A 21,309-nucleotide genomic window follows, 5' to 3' on the forward strand; every position below is an offset into this window, starting at 1 on the left:
TCGATGTCATTCTTTTTCAAGATTAAGTCATGACCATCTAGTCCTATTTTATATACTACCATTTGTAAAATTAAAAACCATTGCGCCTTGATTATTTTATTTCGCTCAAGGCTTCTTGTAAATAGTTTCATTTTCTTCCCTCAGAGATGAATCTTGGATATTCAGTTTGAAATGTGTATGGCCAACATTGTTTTAGGTTAGATATCTAGTTTAGTCATAGCCTCTATAACCTTGATCACATTGAAGTTTGAAACTATAATGTCATACCATTCATCCATATTTTAGTTGATCTTGATGTTGTTAATATAACTGTTTCGTATTCTTTCATCTTCACTTTATATTCCTTTCTTTAATTCAATCTTGAAATTCTTGTAGCTATTATTTTGCCTATATGTATATGAAGCTGGGTTGTGTGTCTTCCTAAATCGGTTGTTTACAACTTGATCTTATTTCTTCAGACACGTTAGGAAAAATTAAATTTTAAGATTAGTTTATTACCCTTGAGAAACTGCCTCCATAGTTAAAACTCAAATTATGCCTCACCCTGTACTAAGAATAGAAAATGGTGGACCACACATGAGCCAGTGACTGCCCCGAAACTAGCAATAACACACAAGCTCGCGAGCAACGCAATAAGAATGTAGCGCTGGGAAATTATAACCGCGACTGAAATCCCAAACCCTATCAAGAATCAAATTCTAGAGGAGTTAGGACATTTAAGAGGAAACCAATAGAATTCATCTTTTCTCGGAGTTTAGGAAGTAGAAACCACCCAAATTTCTAGGAGTGTCAGACCCAAAGGTGGCTGTAGACACTCCATTTTTGACCGTCCTCGAGACTTGGATGTCACCGCTTGGAACACTCGGTGATTATTCATGTATGTGTTCGTTTAGAGTTCCCGGAGGTTTCGGCTCGCGCGCCTTGTCTCAGGATCTCCGAACTTGACTGTTTAGTGTCTGGTTTCACACCAAACACTTGTGTTTTGCCTTGGAGAGGCAGGGTAGGGCTTGTAGACCATCCCCACCCACCACCGGCAGTGGCTAGAGGCCACCGGCTGGTTTTTGCTGCCACCGGCAATGTATATTGCCGGCCGGTACTATTTGTTGCTGGTCAGCACTATTTAGTGCCGGCCGGCACTCTTTTTTGCCAAGATGGCATTTTTGGCCGGCCGATTACTGTGCATCTGCTTTTGCAGATATTTTAAGACAGCTGTCTTGCTTTTGCTCCCCTCCATACACGTGTATGGAGGGATCTCCCTCTTATGAAGCTTGTCTTGTAAGCTTTACAAGACAAGAAGTGCCATATAGAGAGAGGTTGGTCTCTTGGCTTAAGAAAAGAGAGACATTTAAGATATTTTGAGAGCTTAGACAGTCATTGTTAGGGTTTGAGTTCTAGGGTTAGGGTTAGATACACATTCTATCTCTCTTTCCCTCTCTTTTGTGCTCTTGTGTGTGTTTTAGTCCATACTATTGCACACAAGCACCTAGTGTTCCACCTTCCTCTTGGAACTGAGGTTCTAAGGGACTGATTTTGAGGTTTTGGTGTTGGATTCAAGCTAAGGAAGACCATTGGAGCATCATTGTTGAAGAAGGCTTCAAGGGTAAGAATCTCACCCCTTTTTACCCCATTTTTGCATTGTATTTCTACCTATCTTAAATTCGTTTTTGAGCTTAGTGTATAATACAAAAAAGTTCTGTTTTTAGACCCTCTTGGTTGTTTGTTAAGTGTGTTTTGTGGTTTGGGTAAGTTTGAATACCCTTAGGCCTTGAAAGGCCTCATTTTGTGCCCTTTTGTGTGAACTCCGGGATTTTGGTGTTGGTGTCTCTTCACCACTGAAAGGTGATGCCTTGAAGTCCCAAGAAGGAGAGGGCCACCCCCACTCCTTGTTGTCCTTGAAAAGGGCATATTTTGGTCTCTAAAGAGAGCCTATGCTTGAGTGTGTGTTGAGCATGTTTAGGCTATTTTTCATGCTTATATATCCATAATATAACATGATTTTAAGTTGGTTTTGGTACCCCATGCATGCTTAGCATAGTTGCCATGTAATGCCTTGTTATGCCTTAACATGTCTTAGGTTGTGTGCCTTTGTTTCTAGCATGTTTTAGGCTTACATTTGTGAAGATTTTGTGCTTATCTTGACATGTTTTAGGTCTGTCCATAAGTGTTTGGGTTGATCTTGGCATGCTTGGTATAGCTCCTTTGTATTTGGCCTTGTTGGCCTTGAGCATATGAATGTATAGCATGACATCTTTGCATTGATTTGGTGATTTGGGATCATCCACCATGTCATTTCAGTCCTATTTGCATGCCTATATGTTTACCTTGGATGCATCTTTAATGCCTCATAAGCTTGTGTAGCAATGCTCCATGTTTTGGTGTTTATGCATGCCTTTGTTTTTTGAGTCATTTGGATGCCATCTAAGTGGTCCTTAGGCCTTGTATTAATGTCCCAAAACTCTGTTTTTGGTCAATGAGTTCATGCCATGTTTGGTCTTGCTAAGTGTAGTTCAATACTCTATTGATTTGCTTTGAGCATTTGGACCATTTGTTGCATGTTTGACTTGATTTATCACTTGGTTTGGCACCATGTTTTAGCATGATTTCAATGCTTATGTTGCATGCTAATTAGTCCATGATTCCTCCTTTCAAATGTGTTTGAGGGTTGTCCAATTTGTGCCTAAGTGTTGGCCTTTCAACATGTGTATGTGTGCATGTGTATTTGGTCCTTCATTATAGCATTTTGGCTACTATTTTTAGGCCTATTTAGAGTTGCCTAATTCATGTTTAAGTCCATCTCTCCATCTATTTGCATTGACATATGTATGCTTGTATGCTTGCATAAGTTTGTTGCCATGCCATGTTGCATCCTTAGCTTGTGTGCCTAGGTTGCATTGCATCTTGCATGCATGCCTTGTTCCTTGAATTGGTGATAGGAATTGGGCCTTGTTTGGTTTGATTTGGTTTGCATGCATTTGAAATCAAAGTTGCATACTTGGTTCTTTGGGCCATCATGCATGGAAATGCGTGATTGGTGGTCCGAGAATCGAGGCACATGCCCCTTTGAGTCATTATCATGATAAGGGACATGGTTGGTGCATATATGCCTTGAATTGTGCTGCCATGCTTTGCCTTGCCCTCTGTTGCTGTCATTTGCAGATTCTGCAGGAACACTCTGCCGACCGGCAGTGTAAGGTGCCGACCGGCAACAATTCCTCTGCCGACAGCTTCATTTTGTGCCGATGGCCACACACCACTGCCGGTGGTAATTCCACTCAGCCGGTGGCACTCCCCAGTGTCCAGGGATGCAGTCCTGAGGTTTTGACAGCCTCTAGAGGAGTGAAGGAAGGAAAACAGAGGCAGCCTATGCATGGCGGCGCGTTTCCCGAGGCGATTTTCCTGTTTTTCTTAGTTTTAGTTATTTTGCTTAGCTGATTAGGCAATTTGTAATTATTAATTAGATTGCGTAGTTAATTAATTTGTAATATTTATTTGGTCCCTTCGAGTGAGGGAAAATCTGTAATAAGTGTGCGTGGGTGGTGTGTATGTCTTCCAATCCCCATTTCTTTCTTCCCTTTTATTTACCTGCTTATGATGGTAGATTAGGGCACGTTTAATTTAGCATACCTTATGCTATGCATGCGTGCATCCATGCATTTGTACTGCATGCATTAGGCTCGGTACATCACGCTAACTGCATTTGTACTTCAATTCAAGAAAATTGAATATGTGATAGTTGATCGCATTTCATATGCCATGCTTAGATTAGCCGAGCCTATCTAATTGCATCCTGTATGTGTTGCATTAGGCAATTTAATATAAATTAGGACACGCATGTTTTGCTAACTAGTTTACTGTTTTGGCACGGAGTACGATGTAAGTATTTATGCTTTAGCATCTCGCATGTGTGTGAATGTTAACATGACAGTATGCTTGCCATGCGGCTAAATGCTTATGTGTTAAACTGTTTGAATGCCTGTGGGTGAAGGTTGGATTGTTTGAGTTGGAAAAACTCATTGAAATCCGTGTTTTAGCCTACTTGCGACTAGCAAATTTCAAAGCATTTTCAAAACAAACGGATATGCAATGTTTCTTTCCAAATTAGGCAATCTAGTCTATATTTGTTTGCTGCGTGCATAACATAGTAATTCTAGGCTAATAAATGGAATAAGAACACATAACGTTTTCAAAATCGGATATCATGGTTAGTAGAGGCCGGTCTTCGGACCGGGCGAAAGGGGGTGCTCATAGCTGACCTTCCCCGATTGTACCCAAGCTCCCGAGCCGAGACAACTCCGGTGATGACGGACATGTGGCCTTCGGCACCGAGTCAGGGTTTCCTAAATTTCCCCATTTTAAAAATATTTAGGTGGCGACTCTGTATCTGGCAAAGCAGTCCATGTTTGGCACTACTTTTTCAAAAATCTGTTTCTCAAAACGATTTGCCAGATTTGGACTCTTTGGTTCAGATTAAGAACCGCGACAACAAAAATCGCGAGTCCGAACTGTAGCAGTGAAGGTCCCCCCGCGGGCTTGCTACAGTGGCATAGAGTTGGATCTGGTAGATTGAAAGGATGCGCAATACGATAGGAATAGCCCAACACACTGATAAGATGGCTTTGGCAATTAACTAATTGGAAGGGGAAGTAGATTATTGGTGGACTCTAATCAGGTAATCTAGGGTCATCACGATGATGATGTGAGCACGGTTTAGAAATCTATCTTCAGGGAGGTATTCCCTAAACAAAAACAGATAGGAAAAGATTCAAGAATTTCAGAAGATAAAGTAAGGCAAGATGGTAGTAACCCAATATGTAGCGAAGTTCGAAGAGTTAGCCTAATATGCAACCAAATATATGGCAAATGATGAGGAGAAGGCACGAAAGTTGAGTGGAGTTTAGACCCTACAATTAGAGTTGACACAACATTGGATTCTGAATGAGATAAGGTAGAATCCAAGAGAATTTGGAGCTTGTGAAAAGGGAACGAACTTCATGAGAGACCAGAAAGGAGCAACTGAAAGAATACAACACCATACTCTAGGACCTTGACTGTGGAAGGAAAAAAGAATGATACGGAAAGAAGTTAAGGATGACTATTTAAGGGGAGAAGGATCGGAGAACACTATAAATCAGGCCACATTAGCACCTTATGGTACACAATGATAATAGTGGTGTAGATAAGAATGAAGGAATATGATTAATGACTAACCTAGGGAAAATGTAACTAGGATAGTAGTTAAAACCCTTTTGGAATAGCCTTTTGTAATCCAAGCATGGATGGTGTAGATTCTCTTTTAGCTTGGTATCTTAGCACTCAAGTAAGTGTTTGATTCATCGCATATCTTCTTCGTAGTATGTTAGGTCATTAGAACTATTGTACGTGAACCCTTAGGAAATGTTTGTACGTTTAATTTTTGATTTCTGAGACATGAAGACACCCAACTCCGACCTCACCTTAGAAATAGATTTATTATTGGAACATCAAGCTATGATCGACAATTGCCAAAAAAAGAAGACAAGTTACTTATCCAATGTAATGCTTTTATTATTTAAGGGGGATAGATTAGTTTCTATGATTCAACAAATCCACAAACGGAATGGCATTAGCAAATTAACAAAGGATCAATTCTTAACAAGAGTGTAGATCACCACATCAAGAATTTGGAAATACAAGCCCTCACACTGAAGCAGCATTGTCATTACCTGTATGACAAGCAGTTTAGAATTGTTAAAGAACGCAGAAGATTAACGCACCCCTTACGTCATTAATTGGGAGGAAATTCAATTTAAAATGCTACTATTAGAACAAAACCAATGGTGGCTCTGGATAGAAGGGAGAAAGAACTTAAGAGAAGAAGATGATCTGGATGATTAAAAATACATTGGTAGAATCTATCTAAAAATGCAAGGATGCAATGTGGACAAATTACCCTCAATATTTCGTGATTTGAAGAATGGTTGAAATTTTGAGGATGAAATTTATTTAAGGGAGATAGATTGTGAGGCCCCTAACTTTTATAAACCCTAAGTCCTTGACTTTTGAGCCCTTGACTTTTGAGCCCTTAGTTCCTTGTTTATTCGTAAATTTAACCCTAGAACCAAAAAAGCATCACGAATGAAAAACCTTTATCAACACTGATAGCTTAGTAATCGTTTCTACACTCTAATACTAATTATTTAACTATGAGGCCCTTGACCTTGGTAATTTTATTTAGACCCTTACTTTTGAATTATTTCAATAAAGACCCTCGATTTATTATTTGTTTTCAATTTTAGCTATAGAGTCGAAAACGCGCGCCAACTGAAAACTCGCAAACTGTGATTAAACCTGGGAACTAAGGGATCATTTCCAAAGTCCTAATAATAATTAAATTAATTCCCTAATCATATTTGTTGCTCAAAACCCTAGGCTTATGATTTCATTACAATTCGCCATTTAATTCAAAATAATGAAACTTTAACTAAATTGAACTCCGAAATCCTAATTTAATTAAATACTACACTTAAATAAATGTTCCAATTCATAAATTAAGGCCTTAGCCCTCACATTTTACTTGAATTACAAATTGAACCCAAATTAGTACCTTTATATATATATATATATATATGTTGTACCTTAATTCAATATTTATTTGTATACAAAATCTACAATATTTACATCAATTGTACACATAATCTTCCCAAGTCCAAGCACATGGCCGGCCACCCCCTGGGCTATAATTATTGATCATGAAAAACAAATCATGACTTTGGTACCAAAGATTTGCAATGAATACATTGATTTATATATTTATTGTACTTGTAACTAGAATGGATTAAATTAATCCTAAGCCTAATTAGATCATAATTAAGGTCATAATCATCCCTTATTCTATTACATTCAAACAAAATCAAAGAACTATTCAATTCATTTGAAACCAATTTTGGACTTTTTACAGCAAATTCTCTATAAATACACCACTCCCCTCCTTATTTTTGAAGCACAAACGCACCCACACACTTCTACATTCGGTTGAGAGAGAGATAAAAGAAAGAAAGAGAGCTTTGGTGGTGGAGGAGAGGAAGAAGGAAAGAAATTAAGAAAACACTTCACTACACATATATAATATAATCATAAATGTATAGATATACAACGGAATAAAATTAGACTAACCTCCTCCAACCATTGTTGATCAAGTTGTGTGATGTGTGTATTTTCTGTGTGACGCCCCGAATCTACACCATTGGTTGCAGTCAAGGGAGAGTCACTAATAAGTCCTATGGTCAATAACCAAGTAAAATCCCAGATCGCCGGAGGAGTCAAATTAGCCTCCCTTCTAAGTCCAGCTTTCTTAGGCAGCGCACTACTCTTTTGACAGATCTTAAAAGGTATTGACACAAGGTCTCATAAGCAATGATAAGGTTCATACATATATATATGTATTAGAATATAAGTACATAACAACCACGAATATCCTTAATTTCAAAAGCTTGTTTTCATAACATTACATCCCAAAAGAAAATTTAATCTTCATATGAGCCCTACAAAATATTAAAAGGAAATTTCTAACTTTTCTATGATAGCCAAAAGTCTTTGAAGGTTTCAGGCTCGTCGTCTCCAGCTATAAGCTCCTCTTCGGCACCTGGCATGATACGCCGCGAGCTTTGAATGCCTAGTAAACACACACACACCCCGTCCCTTTTTCCCAATCCAATACACCATCACATTTATGGCAAACAAGTAGTGAAGCATGATATCCAAGCCAATAATAGTAATTTAAATAATAGAGAAAGGAGCATGTCATTCAAATAGATAACAAGGTTATAATGTTAGTGGTTAGTATTCTAGAAATCCCTCAAAGAGATTTCATCCTTCCAACCACATGAATTGGACATCGGACTATTCGAAACTCCACCTTTTGCTGCTTTGTTGTAGAACTAACCTCGGATGCCTACCAACGGTTATATACCGCGTAGCGCCAACCGTAGGGCCTCAAAAGGGACAGCGAAAAAAAAAGGGTTTTATCTCTTGAATCCAACCTTATCCTTCCAAAAAAAGTTTTATCATCCTGAATGTCCCATCCGGACCCAACCTTGTCTCACCAATCAAACCATCGCAAAGAGTTCGAACACGTCCATTCCATTCTAGGGTTTACGCGACAACTGCTTGCACAAGACTTAAACTTCAATTAGGGAGCACCTCCCATCAATCCATACATAACACATTATCATCTTTTCATTCCTCAAGTGATCGAAAACCCAATACCATCCTAATTAAGTTTTTCCGTTGAATTAAATGTTTTAAATCGAGGTTAGACCAACTTAACAAGATAATAATATCCACATAAGCATGCATCATTAAGATGAAGTAGAATAAGAACATAATCATAACATGAATAATATCATGCCAAGATATGATCATAAGCTAATAAGCATTCTCATGAACACAAGAGCACAAAACACCCATGCATAACAGAATTTCCAGATTCGATATCACATAAGGATTGGAATAAAAAGGGCTATTTTAGAGTTTTTACCGGACTTGGCCTTCCTATGGTTCATAGAGAATTTAATCTAGTTTCCAGAACATATTTCAGAAATGGGATAGATTTTCTAGATTTTAAGTTATTTAGAAAACACTCCAGCGCTATCCAGATTCGTCGACCGTTACAAAAATTTGATTTTCTTGTAAACCGCAAACTGTTTTTCCATGAAACCAATTTTAGTTGAAAGCTAACTCCTTAAGGAAGATTTTTACATAAACTAGAGGTCCAGAATAATTTTCTACATTTTTCTATAAATTCTGAAAGTTGGCTGCGAAAACAGATTCTAAGGCATAATACCCAAAACAAAAAGATTTGTGAGAAAGGAATCCACTAAGGGAAAATTTTCGTTTCTTTGGTGATGAAAACATGCTAACTAACATATATTATACTCAAAAAATTTGCTTGAAAGTGTGCCTTTGGAAAGTTTGAGAGATTGGTATGAAAAAGGTAGTTTTGTACCGAAATGTGGGAAAATACAAGAGAGGTAGAATCATGGCTCAACTCTTATCATTTTTAGCACAAGGAAACCATTAATAACACATCTGAAAACAATGTTTAGAACCGTTAAGAACATGTATTTGAAAAAGGAAAATGAAAGAGAAGGTTGTGCTATGACTTACTTGCTAAGCTTTGAACAAGATGGCTCTGCTCTTCCTTCCTCTTCCTCTCAAGACTTCTCTCTTGCTCTCCTTCCTCTCCTCTAGGCCGAATGTGTGTGTGAGTGTGTTGTTTGTGTTTGCCAAGCTAGGGAGTGGTGGTATTTATAGGCAAATTTTGGTGTAAAAAGACATAAAAGGCCCACTAGTTGGAATTGGATGGAAAAGTTAGGATTTACTTGGAGTCTAATGGAATAGGAGTGATTAGGGAGCTTAATCATGGGATTAGGCAATATCTAGTTGGTTCCTAGTTGAAATGAAACTAGTATTGAAAACAAAATCCTAGGTCTATGGGTACTAGGTGTTAGGGTTTCTAGAACACCATGATTACAATTCTTGAAAATAGGCTCCTCACACTTACCTAGGGTGGCCGACCACTGGGAAGGGTGATGAGGCTTATTTTTTTATTCAATTTAGGTACTAGGGACACATCTTCCAATGTATATATATATATATATATATCTCAATTTGATTGATGGTACCTATAATATAAAAGTACATGTACTAGTTTTGGGGTAATTTTTGAAATTAATAAAAGAAGTGAGGACTTGGAATTAAATTAATGTATTGGAATCTTACTTATGTAGAATTAAATTAAATTAGGCTAAGGAACCTAATTTGGCTAGGATATTCCTGTTTCGATAAAAATAAAAAAATAAAATGCTAACCGACAAGATTCGAAATAAATTCCAGGAACTGAGGGGCTTCAAGAAAATAATTCAAACATAAGGGTTTTTAAAGAAAGTACATTTTTCAGGGGCTTTACATTCTGAATCTCTCGATATTATATTACTTACTCACACTTTAGGAATAAGTGTCTTCTAACCTATGCAAAACTTGAGTGCCTCATTGATGGAAAACCACAAGCCTGTTTATAGCTGCTAGGTTAGAGATCGTTATTAGATAGATACCTTAATTTACAAATGTATGACACTTCCCAATGAGTACTAAATAAAATACTTTAATTTACAAATGACTAATAAATAGCCATCTAGGTCCTACTTTATTTATCCCAATGGATAACAAACATGACAAATACTTTATGTCGACAATCAAAGGTCATGAATTTATTCTCTAAATTAATATTGTTCTCAATTGTGAATCCTTCAAAATGAGTATAGTGATCCTGATTTGGACCCGACCCATTTATTGCTTTTGAACGCGAGAAAACATATCCGAGATGGTTGTTCCTCTTCTTAGTATTTGGTTTTGGCTTCAGGGGTCAACACCATCCTTGTTGGTGTCGACACTGCCTTCTCTTCTTTGTCTTATTTTGCTCCAAGGGTCGACACCTTCGTGTTGTTGTGTTCCTGGATAGCTACTGAAATTTAGGGTTGATACCAGCCTTTGATGGTGTCGACACTTACCTTTTGTTGTTAACCTTTGGGATTAACACCAGTCTAGGAGGTGTCAACCCTTGTCTGCTACTGAAACTAGTATTGGCTATTGAAATTTGGTATCGACACCTTTGGTCTGAGGCTCAACACCTTGTCTGTTGCCAACATTGATGTGTTTCTATTTATTCCTGAGGGTTGACACCTCTGGTCCGAGGGTCGACCCTTGTGTTTTTTTTCCCAGATTTCAGTCAAGTTTTGGGCCCTACTTTTTGGGGGTTTTGACTTATTCTTTTGGGTTGACTTTGGGGCCTTATTTCACTTTAACCTAGTACTATAAATAGGGTCCTCACTTACCCTTTTCTTCACTTTATCTTCTTTCATCTCCTTTGAAATCGTGAATCTCTCTCTCTCTCTCTCTCTCTCTCTCTCTCTAAAACTCACATTTTTCACAAAGATCTTCAGATCTACTCACGTAGAAGAATCTCTTTACCTTGCTCATTTGAGATTAAGTGCGGAGCTTGTCGAGGGCTTTATTTTGATCAGAGCAAGCCGTTGTTTCATTTCTGTTGACTTTTGGGTTTTTCTTCATTCTTCCTCTTCTAAGCTTGAGGTAGAGATTCTCCGCACTCCTTTATGAGTTTTAACTTAGTTATTTGTTTTTATGAAACATCATTGTGAAAGAAAAATGGATTTTTTTTTTTTTTAAACAAACTTTGGGTGTTGGTTTGAAATCCAAGAGAGGTTTTCAAATGGTTTATTGGAATGGTTGTGGATGGATATCTACTTATGAAATATGTTAAAATGATGGGTTTTACCTTGGAAAATGATTTATAAAGGAAAGAGGGTTTTGCCCTAGAATTCTCAAATGTTGATTTTGTAGTAATAAATGGAATTGATCTTGGAATGGTGAAATTGAGTTGTTGTGGATGAGGATGGTGGAGTTGGATATATATTATCACTCACATCTTGGAATTTAGAAAGTTTATCTTTATTGGAATTATCTATTTGTTTAGAGATATCTATTTTGGGTTATCGGTGGAGGATAGTTATCATTGTTGTAGAAATTGTATGGGAATTAGGAGAATTGAAAACTAATTTCTTATCTATTTGCATTGAGCATTGTTTCATACTTATTTCATTGAAAATGTATCTTGTGTTGAGAAAGGGTGAATTTGGGAGAAAATTGTTATTACATCAAATAAGTTAGCCTGTGTGTCTAGGGGGAAAGTCCCAAATACCACGCGTATACATGGGTGCCGATCCTGCTGACGAATTATCTATAAAATGGCAATTGTAGCGCTTATATAGCCTACGTTTATATGGGTGCCGGTTTACGGTTTCCCACAAATGAAATTTCAGTGAAATGTGATACTCGTCTTGAGATTTCCAGAGTTATGATTCACTCCCCTGTTTTCTAATGTAAATGAAATGATTCATAAATTGTGGTATAAACATAGCACTGCATGGTTTCAGAAAAGGATATAAAATGTTTTGTTATGAGCATTGCATATGTATTTCATCCTTATATCTTTGTTAAGATTCATATATTGTGTTGGATTATTTCTACCGGGGCCTTGGCTCACCATATGTGGACAACCATTTTCAGATATTGATGACATGCCTCCGCCAATGCAATAGCTTGGGAGGAATTGGAAACAAAGGCTTCATTTTGTTTATTTTGTTGTATTTAATAGTATAAACCTAGGGCTTTAACTATGTTGGGTTTTAATCCATTTTGTTGTAACCAAGCACTATCTTGGAAAGCTGTAAGCCTTTAGGGAATTCCTTATTTGTCTGAATTTCATTTTATTGTAGAGCATATGCTATAGATTCAGGGATAGGCTTATGAATGTATATCTGTATATGTTACTCTTTTGTAAATTTAATTAGAAACTAATGGAAGACAATTACTTTATCATTGTTGTTATTTGTCAATGTTATGGATGTGCTATTGTATTTATTTCAGGGCGTGACAATGAGAAAGTAAAATCATACATCAAATGAGCTAGTTAGTCCCATATGAGGCACATGATCATTGTGTACTTTAGCCAGCAATGCTTTTGTCATGGGATTTGCAACCATCAGCTCAATGTTGATGTGCTCAATAGCAATTTCTTGCATCTTGAGTTTCTCTCTGACAATAAGGTGCTTTATGTCAATGTGTTTTTTTCGACTGCCACTTTTATTATTTTTAGAAAAGAAAACTGCAGCCGAATTATCACAATAAATCCTTAGTGGTCTCGATATAGAATCAACAATCCTTAGTCGTGTGATAAAATTTCTTAACCATAAGGCCTGTGTTGTAGCTTCATAGTATGCAACAAATTCCGCTTGCATAGTCAACGAAGCAGTTATGGACTGCTTGATGTTTCTCCAAGATATAGCTCCTCTAGTAAGAAGAAAGATATATCTTGAAATAGACTTTCTAGTGTTTGAATATCCAGTAAAATTTGAATTTGAATATCCAATCACCTCTAGTGAATTCGCATGTCTATATGTAAGCTTGTAGTCCTTAGTTCCTTACAAATACCTCATAGTCTTCTTAGCAGCTTTCTAGTGTTCAAGGCCTGGATTACTTTGATATTTGCCTAACATTCCTACCACAAACCCAATATCAGGTCTTCCATAGACCTGAGCATACATGAGACTACCTACCGCAGATATATAAGGTATGTTTTTCATCTGCTCTTTCTCCAAATCATTTTGTGGTGATTAACTTAGACTAAATTTGTCTCCTTTGACAATAGGTGCTGCAGAAGGTGAACGAGACTTCATGTTGAATCTTTCCAAAACCTCTTCAATGTAGGCCTTTTGAGATAGTCCTAATGTTCTACGTGATCTATCTCTATGAATCTCTATGCCAATGACATATGAGGCTTCACCAATATCCTTCAATTCAAAAAATTTATAAAAAAATCCTTTTGCTTCATGTAGCAAACCTGAATCACTACTTGCAAGTAAAATTTCATCTACATACAAGACTAAAAATATGTATTTACTCCCACTAACTTTAAGGTATATACAATTATCAACAATGTTCTTCGTAAACCGGAATGAAGTAACAATGTTGTGAAATTTTAAATACCATTGGCACGAAGTCTATTTAAGTCCATATATAGATTTGTTTAACTTTCAAACCAAGTGATTATCCTTTGAAGAAAATCCATCAAGTTGAACTATGTATACCTCTTCTTCAAGATCCCTCTTTAAGAAAAGCTGTTGGGATTCAAAGACTCTTACAGGTTTTGTAAAAGATATTGTTGCCTCCCATGTTCCCAAAACTTTTCTAAGATTTGAATTCAAGTTTGTCAATGTGACAAATGCACCGAAAAGCAGTCATCCATCATCTACGCCAGACTTTGTATCATTCGATCATTGGTTTCATATCGTTTCGTCACTGGTGAGCGAAACCCCATCCTGTTACGAATATTCACATTCACCTCATTGATAGTTCTGAGGAGTTGGAGATGGATACCAAACATATGTCAATTTGAATTCTTTTTTTGTGTTCTATTGAAATCCTAGTTGTTACAATACTTTTGAAAATAGTGAAAAACTATTATTAGTTCTACAATGCCTTATAAATTCTAAATGTGACATATTAGGAAGTAATATATGTGTTTTATTTTGAAATCCCTAATTTTGATTGTGAAAACCTCAAACACAATTGGGGGTATTTTTGTGGGTGTTCCAAATTTGTGAAAGAATACCATATGAATCTGAAAGTAATTGTTAATTGCTCAATGTATGTAGAAATGTAATGTAAATGTGAAAAGAACATTCGCATAATGTACACATTGTGAAATTTTGACATCCATTTTAGGGTGGATGAAATATCCAAAAGAATAGGACTTATTGGAATACAATAATATCTCATAAATTATTTGAGATACAAGTACATGAAAGTGGATTTTCCACTAAATTCCCCCCCCCCTCCCAAGGAAAAAGGATAAATAACAATTTACTACAGTACTAATTACAAATTAGAAACTTATTTATAGAAATTAAGACTTTTTTGCTTTTATTATATGTAGTAAGACTTTAAAACCCTTTTTAACATTTTAAAATTGACTATTTTTAAGTTACACTCTTTTTGGTTCCTAAATTCCTTCATGTCTTTGAAAGAAACATGCTCTTTTATTTATTTATTTTTTTGAAAAGCAAAGTTTGGACTAGTCAAATTCTTAAAGTTACATCTTGAATTCTTCTAAAAACTCTTTTTGAAAATATTTTTAAGGCTTGAAAATAGTTTTTGGCTAAAAGAGGGTTCAGATTGGTTTTGGGGTCTCACCACTTGTATAGCTTATTTTGAAAATATCATGATCATCCATCATTTGTTCATCATTGAGGAGCTTTAGAACATGGTCAAATCTTAGAACCAATCAAAATAAAGTGTTTATAGTAATATTATTAACAGAGGTGATGTGGCAATAACAAATACTACTTTAATGAAAAATATTGCAGATCTATTAACAAAAGTTTTAACTCAAAAGGTGTTTGAGAAGCATCTAGAATAATGAGTATCAAATATATGTATGTTTGATTTTGAGTGCAAATGGGAGATTGTTAGCATTTATGCCCTAAAAAATCTTAATTTTAGATTTATTTATTTTGTTTAATAAATTACTTGATATTTTAGTTTATAATCATGTACAAAATTATGGGTAATAATTATATGATGTCACATACGATGTGAACATAAGGTTTCTTGGGTAACATTGTAGAAAAATGATGCCAATGGTTAATGAACCAAAAGACTCTAAATTGTTTAGGCTTTGAGTGTATATTGGGCATTACACTACCATGACCTATACTTATTGTGCTTTTATATGATAGAATGATTTACTCTATCATTGAGGTAAAGACCTTAAGCAAACAAGTAGGTGCAATGTAATAATTATATGCACTAAACAACATCTAGTATACAAACGCCCTATGGAGTGATTACTGTAGTTTTGAAGGGTAGTTCTATTACAATGTACTTGTTATTCTTAGATCTGAAAAGCTTGTATAAATTAATTTTTATTCATAGAATTTTGATGTTGTAAATCAATGATGCTAATTCAAAGGCTATATATGGACATATTGAATTATGTGTAAGATATATGAGTGTTCAACATGAAATCTATTATTTTTATGAAAGTGAAATATGTCTATTCAATTTTCCACAATAATATTGGATACAACAGAAAACTGGCTAGTGACTTTTTATATAAATATTTTATAATATTAATATAATAAATAATAAGAATTTTGAAAATATTTTTTGGAGTTCAATTAGAAAGTGCAAATGAATTTTAGTACATGAGCTAGCACTACAAAAATTTTGATTTTTTGCGATGGCAAAATGTCATCGCATATGCTCATTATGCTGTCTCAAAAAACTTTTAGCGACAGCAAATGGGGGGTCACAATAGAGGGCGTTGCAAAAACTTTTTGACCACGGCATCATGCCGTCGCCTTTTTTTTGCAACGGCATATGTTACTATTTGCGACAACATTTTACTGTCGCCAATAATGTGTAAAAATAGAGACCTTTTTGCGACGACACTGTTTTACCGTCGCCAAAAGTATTATTTGAGACGGTAGAAATTGCCGTCGCATATTTTTTTTTTGCGACGGCATTGATTACGTCGCAAAAAAGGTTTTTGATTTTTTGCGACGGTGTGGTGCCATTGCAAAAAATGCAATATTTATTAAAAATTATAAAATACTTGTTTTTTTCGATGGTTTGGTGTCGTCGCAAAAAAAAAAAAAAAACTAAACTAACAAAACCTGCTGTAAATTAATTAAAAATATAAAAATTACCTGTATTCAATGAAAAACAATTAAAAAAAAAACCAATAATTGCATAATAATATAAAAATTCTTGTATAGAAATAATAATTTCTCCATAATAAACATATTTTTGCATTCATAACTATACATCAACAAAATTAACCCAGTACATAATGTTCCATAATACATATATAATATTTAAATACATAATGTTATTCATAATTCAAAATAATATAAATCAAAATTTAAAGTTTTCCTTAGTATTCTCCGTGGTACAAAAACAAAAATTAGTGGCATTCTTCACAGGCATGAAGTCCACAAGAAGCAAACTCCTACTCCAGAAATATCTAGAAAAAAAAAATTAATGACAATATAATTATGTGTTAATATGTTAATTACAAAAAAAAACATAAAAATTTACCTACTATACAATTAGAAAGATAATTAAGTAAATAATTGTGCCTAGACCGAAATCTGACTCTAACTCTCAAACTGGGAACCTGATTTGAGTCTCATCTTCTCCCACAAGTCTCTCGTGCCAAGGTGGTCGTGTGTGCCAAGTTTCACGCTAATCCAACACCGTTTGGTGATTTTGGGGCGTTAACACCTTGAATTCTAAGTTTTTTAAAGAACTAGTTTACCTAAAGTGAAATATAGCTCTAACTCCCAAACCGGGAACCCAATTCGAGTCTTGTCTTCTCCCAGAAGTCTCACGTGCCAAAGCGGTCGTGTGTCCCAAGTTTCATGCTAATCCAATGCCGTTTGGTGATTTTTGGGTGTCAACACCTCAAATTCTAAGTTTTTTAAAGAACTAGTTTGCTTAGAGTGAAATCCAGCTCTAACTCCCAAACCGGGAACTCGATTCGAGTCTCGTCTTCTCCCACAAGTCTCTCATGCCAAGGCGGTCATGTGTGCCAAGTTTCGTGCTACTCTGACGCTGTTTGGTGATTTTGGGGCATTAACAGCTCAAATTCTAAGTTTATTAAGAAACTAGTTTGTTTCATAAGAGTGAAATCCGGCTCTAACTCCCAAATCGGGAACCTGATTTCAGTCTCGTCTTCTCCCACAAGTCTCTCATGCCTAGGCAGTCGTGTGTACCACGTTTTGTGCTACTCCGACACCGTTTCGTGATTTTGGGGCGTTAACACCTTGAATTCTAAGTTTCTTAAGAAACTAGTTTGTCTACAGTGAAATCCTGCCCTAACTCCCAAACCAAGAACCCAATTCGAGTCCCGTCTTCTCCCACAAGTCTCTCATTCCTAGGCGGTCGTGTGTGCTAAGTTTTGTGCTACTCTGACGCCGTTTGGTATTTTGGGCCATTAACACCTCAAATTCTAAGTTTCTTAAGAAACTAGCTTGTTTCTTAAGAGTGAAATTCGACTCTAACTCCCAAACCGGAACCTGATTTGAGTCCTGTTTTCTCCCACAGGTCTTTCGTGCCTAGGCGGTCGTGTGTTCCAAGTTTCATGTTACTCCGACGCCGTTTGGTGATTTTGAGGCATTAACACCTCGAATTCTAAGTTTCTTAAGAAACTAGTTTGCCTAGAGTGAAATCCGGCCCTGACTCCTAAATCAGGAACCCGATTCGAGTCCTGTCTGCTCCCATAAGTCTCTCGTGCCTAGGCGGTCGTGTATGCTAAGTTTCGTGCGAATCCGATGCTGTTTGGTGATTTTGGGGCGTCAACACCTTGAATTCTAAGTTTCTTAAGGAACTAGTTTGCCTAGAGTGAAATCCGGCTCTAACTCCTAAGTCGGGAACCCGATTCAAGTCCTATCTTCTCCCATACCTAGGCAGTCGTGTGTGCCAAGTTTCGTGCTACTCCGACACTGTTTGGTGATTTGGGGGCATTAACACCTCAAATTCTAAGTTTCTTGAAAAACTAGTTTGTTTCTTAAGAGTGAAATCCGACTCTAACTCCCAAACCTGGAACCTGATTTGAGTCCCATCTTCTCCCACAAGTTTCTCGTGCCTAGGCGGTCATGTGTGCCAAGTTTTGTGCTACTCCGACGCTGTTTGGTGATTTTGGGGCGTTAACACCTTGAATTCTAAGTTTCTTAAGAAACTAATTTGTCTAGAGTGAAATTTGGCTCTAACTCCCAAATCGGGAACCCTATTTGAGTCTAATATATTTAAACAAAAGCTACCAAGCAAAAGAAAATCTACAACAGCCATAAGATTATAGAGAAAAAATTAGCTCAAACTTATTCTTGTAATTTGTATTAACAAAATAGTTGTTGATATTTAAACAAAAAGAATGTGCACTTGACACAAAACTCTATTATTTATTCATGTTTAATATATACATTACAACTATCCACCAAAAAAAATAGACTTAAAACATAATATTTTATATGAATTTATGTAAACACTTCCATAGGTACTCTCAACCTTAGACTCTTCTATGTACCCCCATTCCCACTTCGAGCAACTAAGATTTCGATATAACATCACCTATTCCAGGAATCCAACCTTATTATGGAAGCTTGAGATTTATCAGAACTTAAGATATAACATGCGTATTATAAAAAATGATTGATTTTGATGAGTTTCAACCAATTTAACATGTTTTTAACTTCAAAAGGGAAATTCACACAACAATAGAAATGGATTGATGAAACAACACGTAGCTCAAACTAAGACCGCCCAAACCATCCAGCAAATGTGCAAGGATTAAGAAGCCTATTTCAAGAATGATCCAAATTTAGTTTAACGACAACAGCAAGAATCTGACACTACAAGCACATAATAAACTCAATAATCATAAGAATCAAAACAACACTCTTAAAAGAGTCATACTCAATATTTCAATATAATAATGTTATTGAACCACTTGCCTTGGAAATGCTCCCCTAAGCTACTCTAATCAGGTGATCACCCAAATGATCCAATGATTAACATGATGTGTGCTTATATATATGTGCTTGTTGGATAATATAAAGGATAAAAGGAGATATAGATATACCTTTTGATGGTGCAAAAGCAACATTAAGGCAAGGAGCTAGTCTAAGAAATCTATCTTTATTAAAGCAAATTTCTTTTGAGCTGGTATTAGCTTATAAGACGTCAAATAAAGTCTGAATTGGCAAGGAAAAATAGAAAGAAAACAATTTCTTATATAATATACCAATCTACAAAAAGTATGCCTGTCAAAATCTATTCCAAGGGCTACAATTCAGAAATTGATATATGACAAAAAGGATTACACTATGCCCCTTTCAGATTAAATGACTAACAATTGAACTATGCTGCTCACAACCTACTGGAACTCTGTGGATGTAGCAATAACATTTGGAGACAACTAAGAAAACCCTTAATAAGAGAATATTAAAAAGATCATGGAAACAGATTTCATCACAAATAGAATTCATAGCTCTTATAGGTTCTTTAACTTCAATTTGACTGGTAAAATAAGTGAAAATGACAAAATAGAATTCAATTTCAGCTTCAAATCCTTTATTTGCAAAATGTATTAAAAATATGGCAAGATAGCAACAACAATTTGTTAACCCAATCATAGCATTAACACACAAAACAACCAACTTATTCTCACCAAAATGAATTTCAATCATTCCTCCAAATTTAAACAAAAGCAGTAGGGCAAATAGAGTTAAGATACATACCTGAAAATTAAACAAAAGCAGTAAGGCAAACGGAGTTGAGATTAGAAGTGTGGGCATTTTCACCTTCTAATCTATCAGGCCTCCATCACACAGGTCTCTGTCACACAAATTTGAATTGAGACTAGCATTTATTTATATTAAATATATATATATATATATAATGGCAATTCCATAGTAGAGAGAAGATATATAGAATATAACATCTTCAACTGCCTTCTATCTAAGGCGTTCTAATCCCAATTTTCGATCCTTATCTGCACAACGAAATGAACATTGTACCTATGTTAAGCAGATTATTATAGATGGCTAATTGAAAACCCTAGGAGAAGATTCAAGATTGCAAACCCTAGGAGAAGAATCGATGGGAAGGAAGAGAAAACGAAATTGAGATTGTAGACAGCGGTGCTCACCTTAGTAGATGATGGTGCTCACTCTCACTAGTGCAGACCATGGTAGCGGTGGGTCTTCAAAATTGAGAGAGACAGAACTTCGAAATTGAGAGAGAACTTTGAAATCAAAAGCGAAATTGCTCTGAAATGAATCTCTCGCCCCCTCTCTGAGATGAATTGAAATCACAGAGGCAACGAGAGAGATGGTGGTGAGGGAGGAGGTGTGGCGGCGGTAGTGGTGGTCGTCGGTGGCGGCACCAGAGGCGACGACGTAGGCCAAAGAGATAAAGAGAGAGGAGAGTGAGAGAGAGTGAGAGGGAGTGTTAGGTTAGGGATTGAAGAGATCGTAAGAAACAAAAGGGGGGGAATTAAGGGGGAATTGAGATAGAAATTGAGGGAAAACGAAAACAAGTTCATTTTTTTTTCGTCAAAATAATTTTTTTTTTTTTTTGTAGTTAATGAATTTATTTATTTATTTATTTTTCATTTTTTTTAGTTAATGAATTTTTTTTTGATTTTTGATTTTTTATTAAAAAATTATTTGTTTCATTTTTATGTTAATGAAAAAAAAAATATTTTCTATTAAAATTTTTTTTATTTGGTAGAAGTAAGGGTAATATTTTAATGAAAAATATTTTCTATTAAAATAAAGTTAATTTTTTGTGGTCAATGAATTTTTTTTTTTTTTTTTTTTTTTGCGGCCCATTTTTTTGGTTACTATAAATCAGGAACTAATTTTTTGTGGTAGAGGAAAGGAAGCGGTAGTAGGTAGTAGTGGTGAAGGTGTTGGTGGTGGTGATGGCGAAGGAGATTAGTGGTGAAGTTGTGGTAGTGGTAGAGGAGATGGAGTGGTGGTGGTGGAGAAGAGGTAATGATAGTAGTAGTGGTGGTAGTGGAGTGGTGGTGATGGTGGTAGTAATGGTAGTTGTAAAGGTGGAGTGGCAACAGTGGTAGCAGTGGTGGTAGTGGAATGACATTTGCAATAGTGGTGAAAGTAATAGAGG

General features: G+C 36.0%; 1 long non-coding RNA gene across 5 annotated transcripts in view; it reads right to left on the reverse strand.

Annotated features, from left to right (window-relative positions):
* The window catches only part of LOC114322481 (uncharacterized), a 38,906-nt gene extending 18,215 nt beyond the window's left edge, over positions 1-20,691 (reverse strand). For 2 of the 5 annotated variants that reach the window (XR_014335490.1, XR_014335489.1), the window contains exons 1-3: positions 20,327-20,691; positions 20,118-20,170; positions 19,917-20,013 (exon numbers count right to left, since the gene is read on the reverse strand). This is a non-coding gene — a long non-coding RNA (uncharacterized LOC114322481). The other 3 variants (XR_014335493.1, XR_014335488.1, XR_014335491.1) reach the window with 3 other exon arrangements.
* Between the last annotated feature and the right edge of the window lie 618 nt (positions 20,692-21,309).

Source organism: Camellia sinensis, chromosome 7 (assembly GCF_055761805.1).
Source record: "Camellia sinensis isolate YWXY chromosome 7, ASM5576180v1, whole genome shotgun sequence".
Taxonomy (NCBI): Eukaryota; Viridiplantae; Streptophyta; class Magnoliopsida; order Ericales; family Theaceae; genus Camellia; species Camellia sinensis.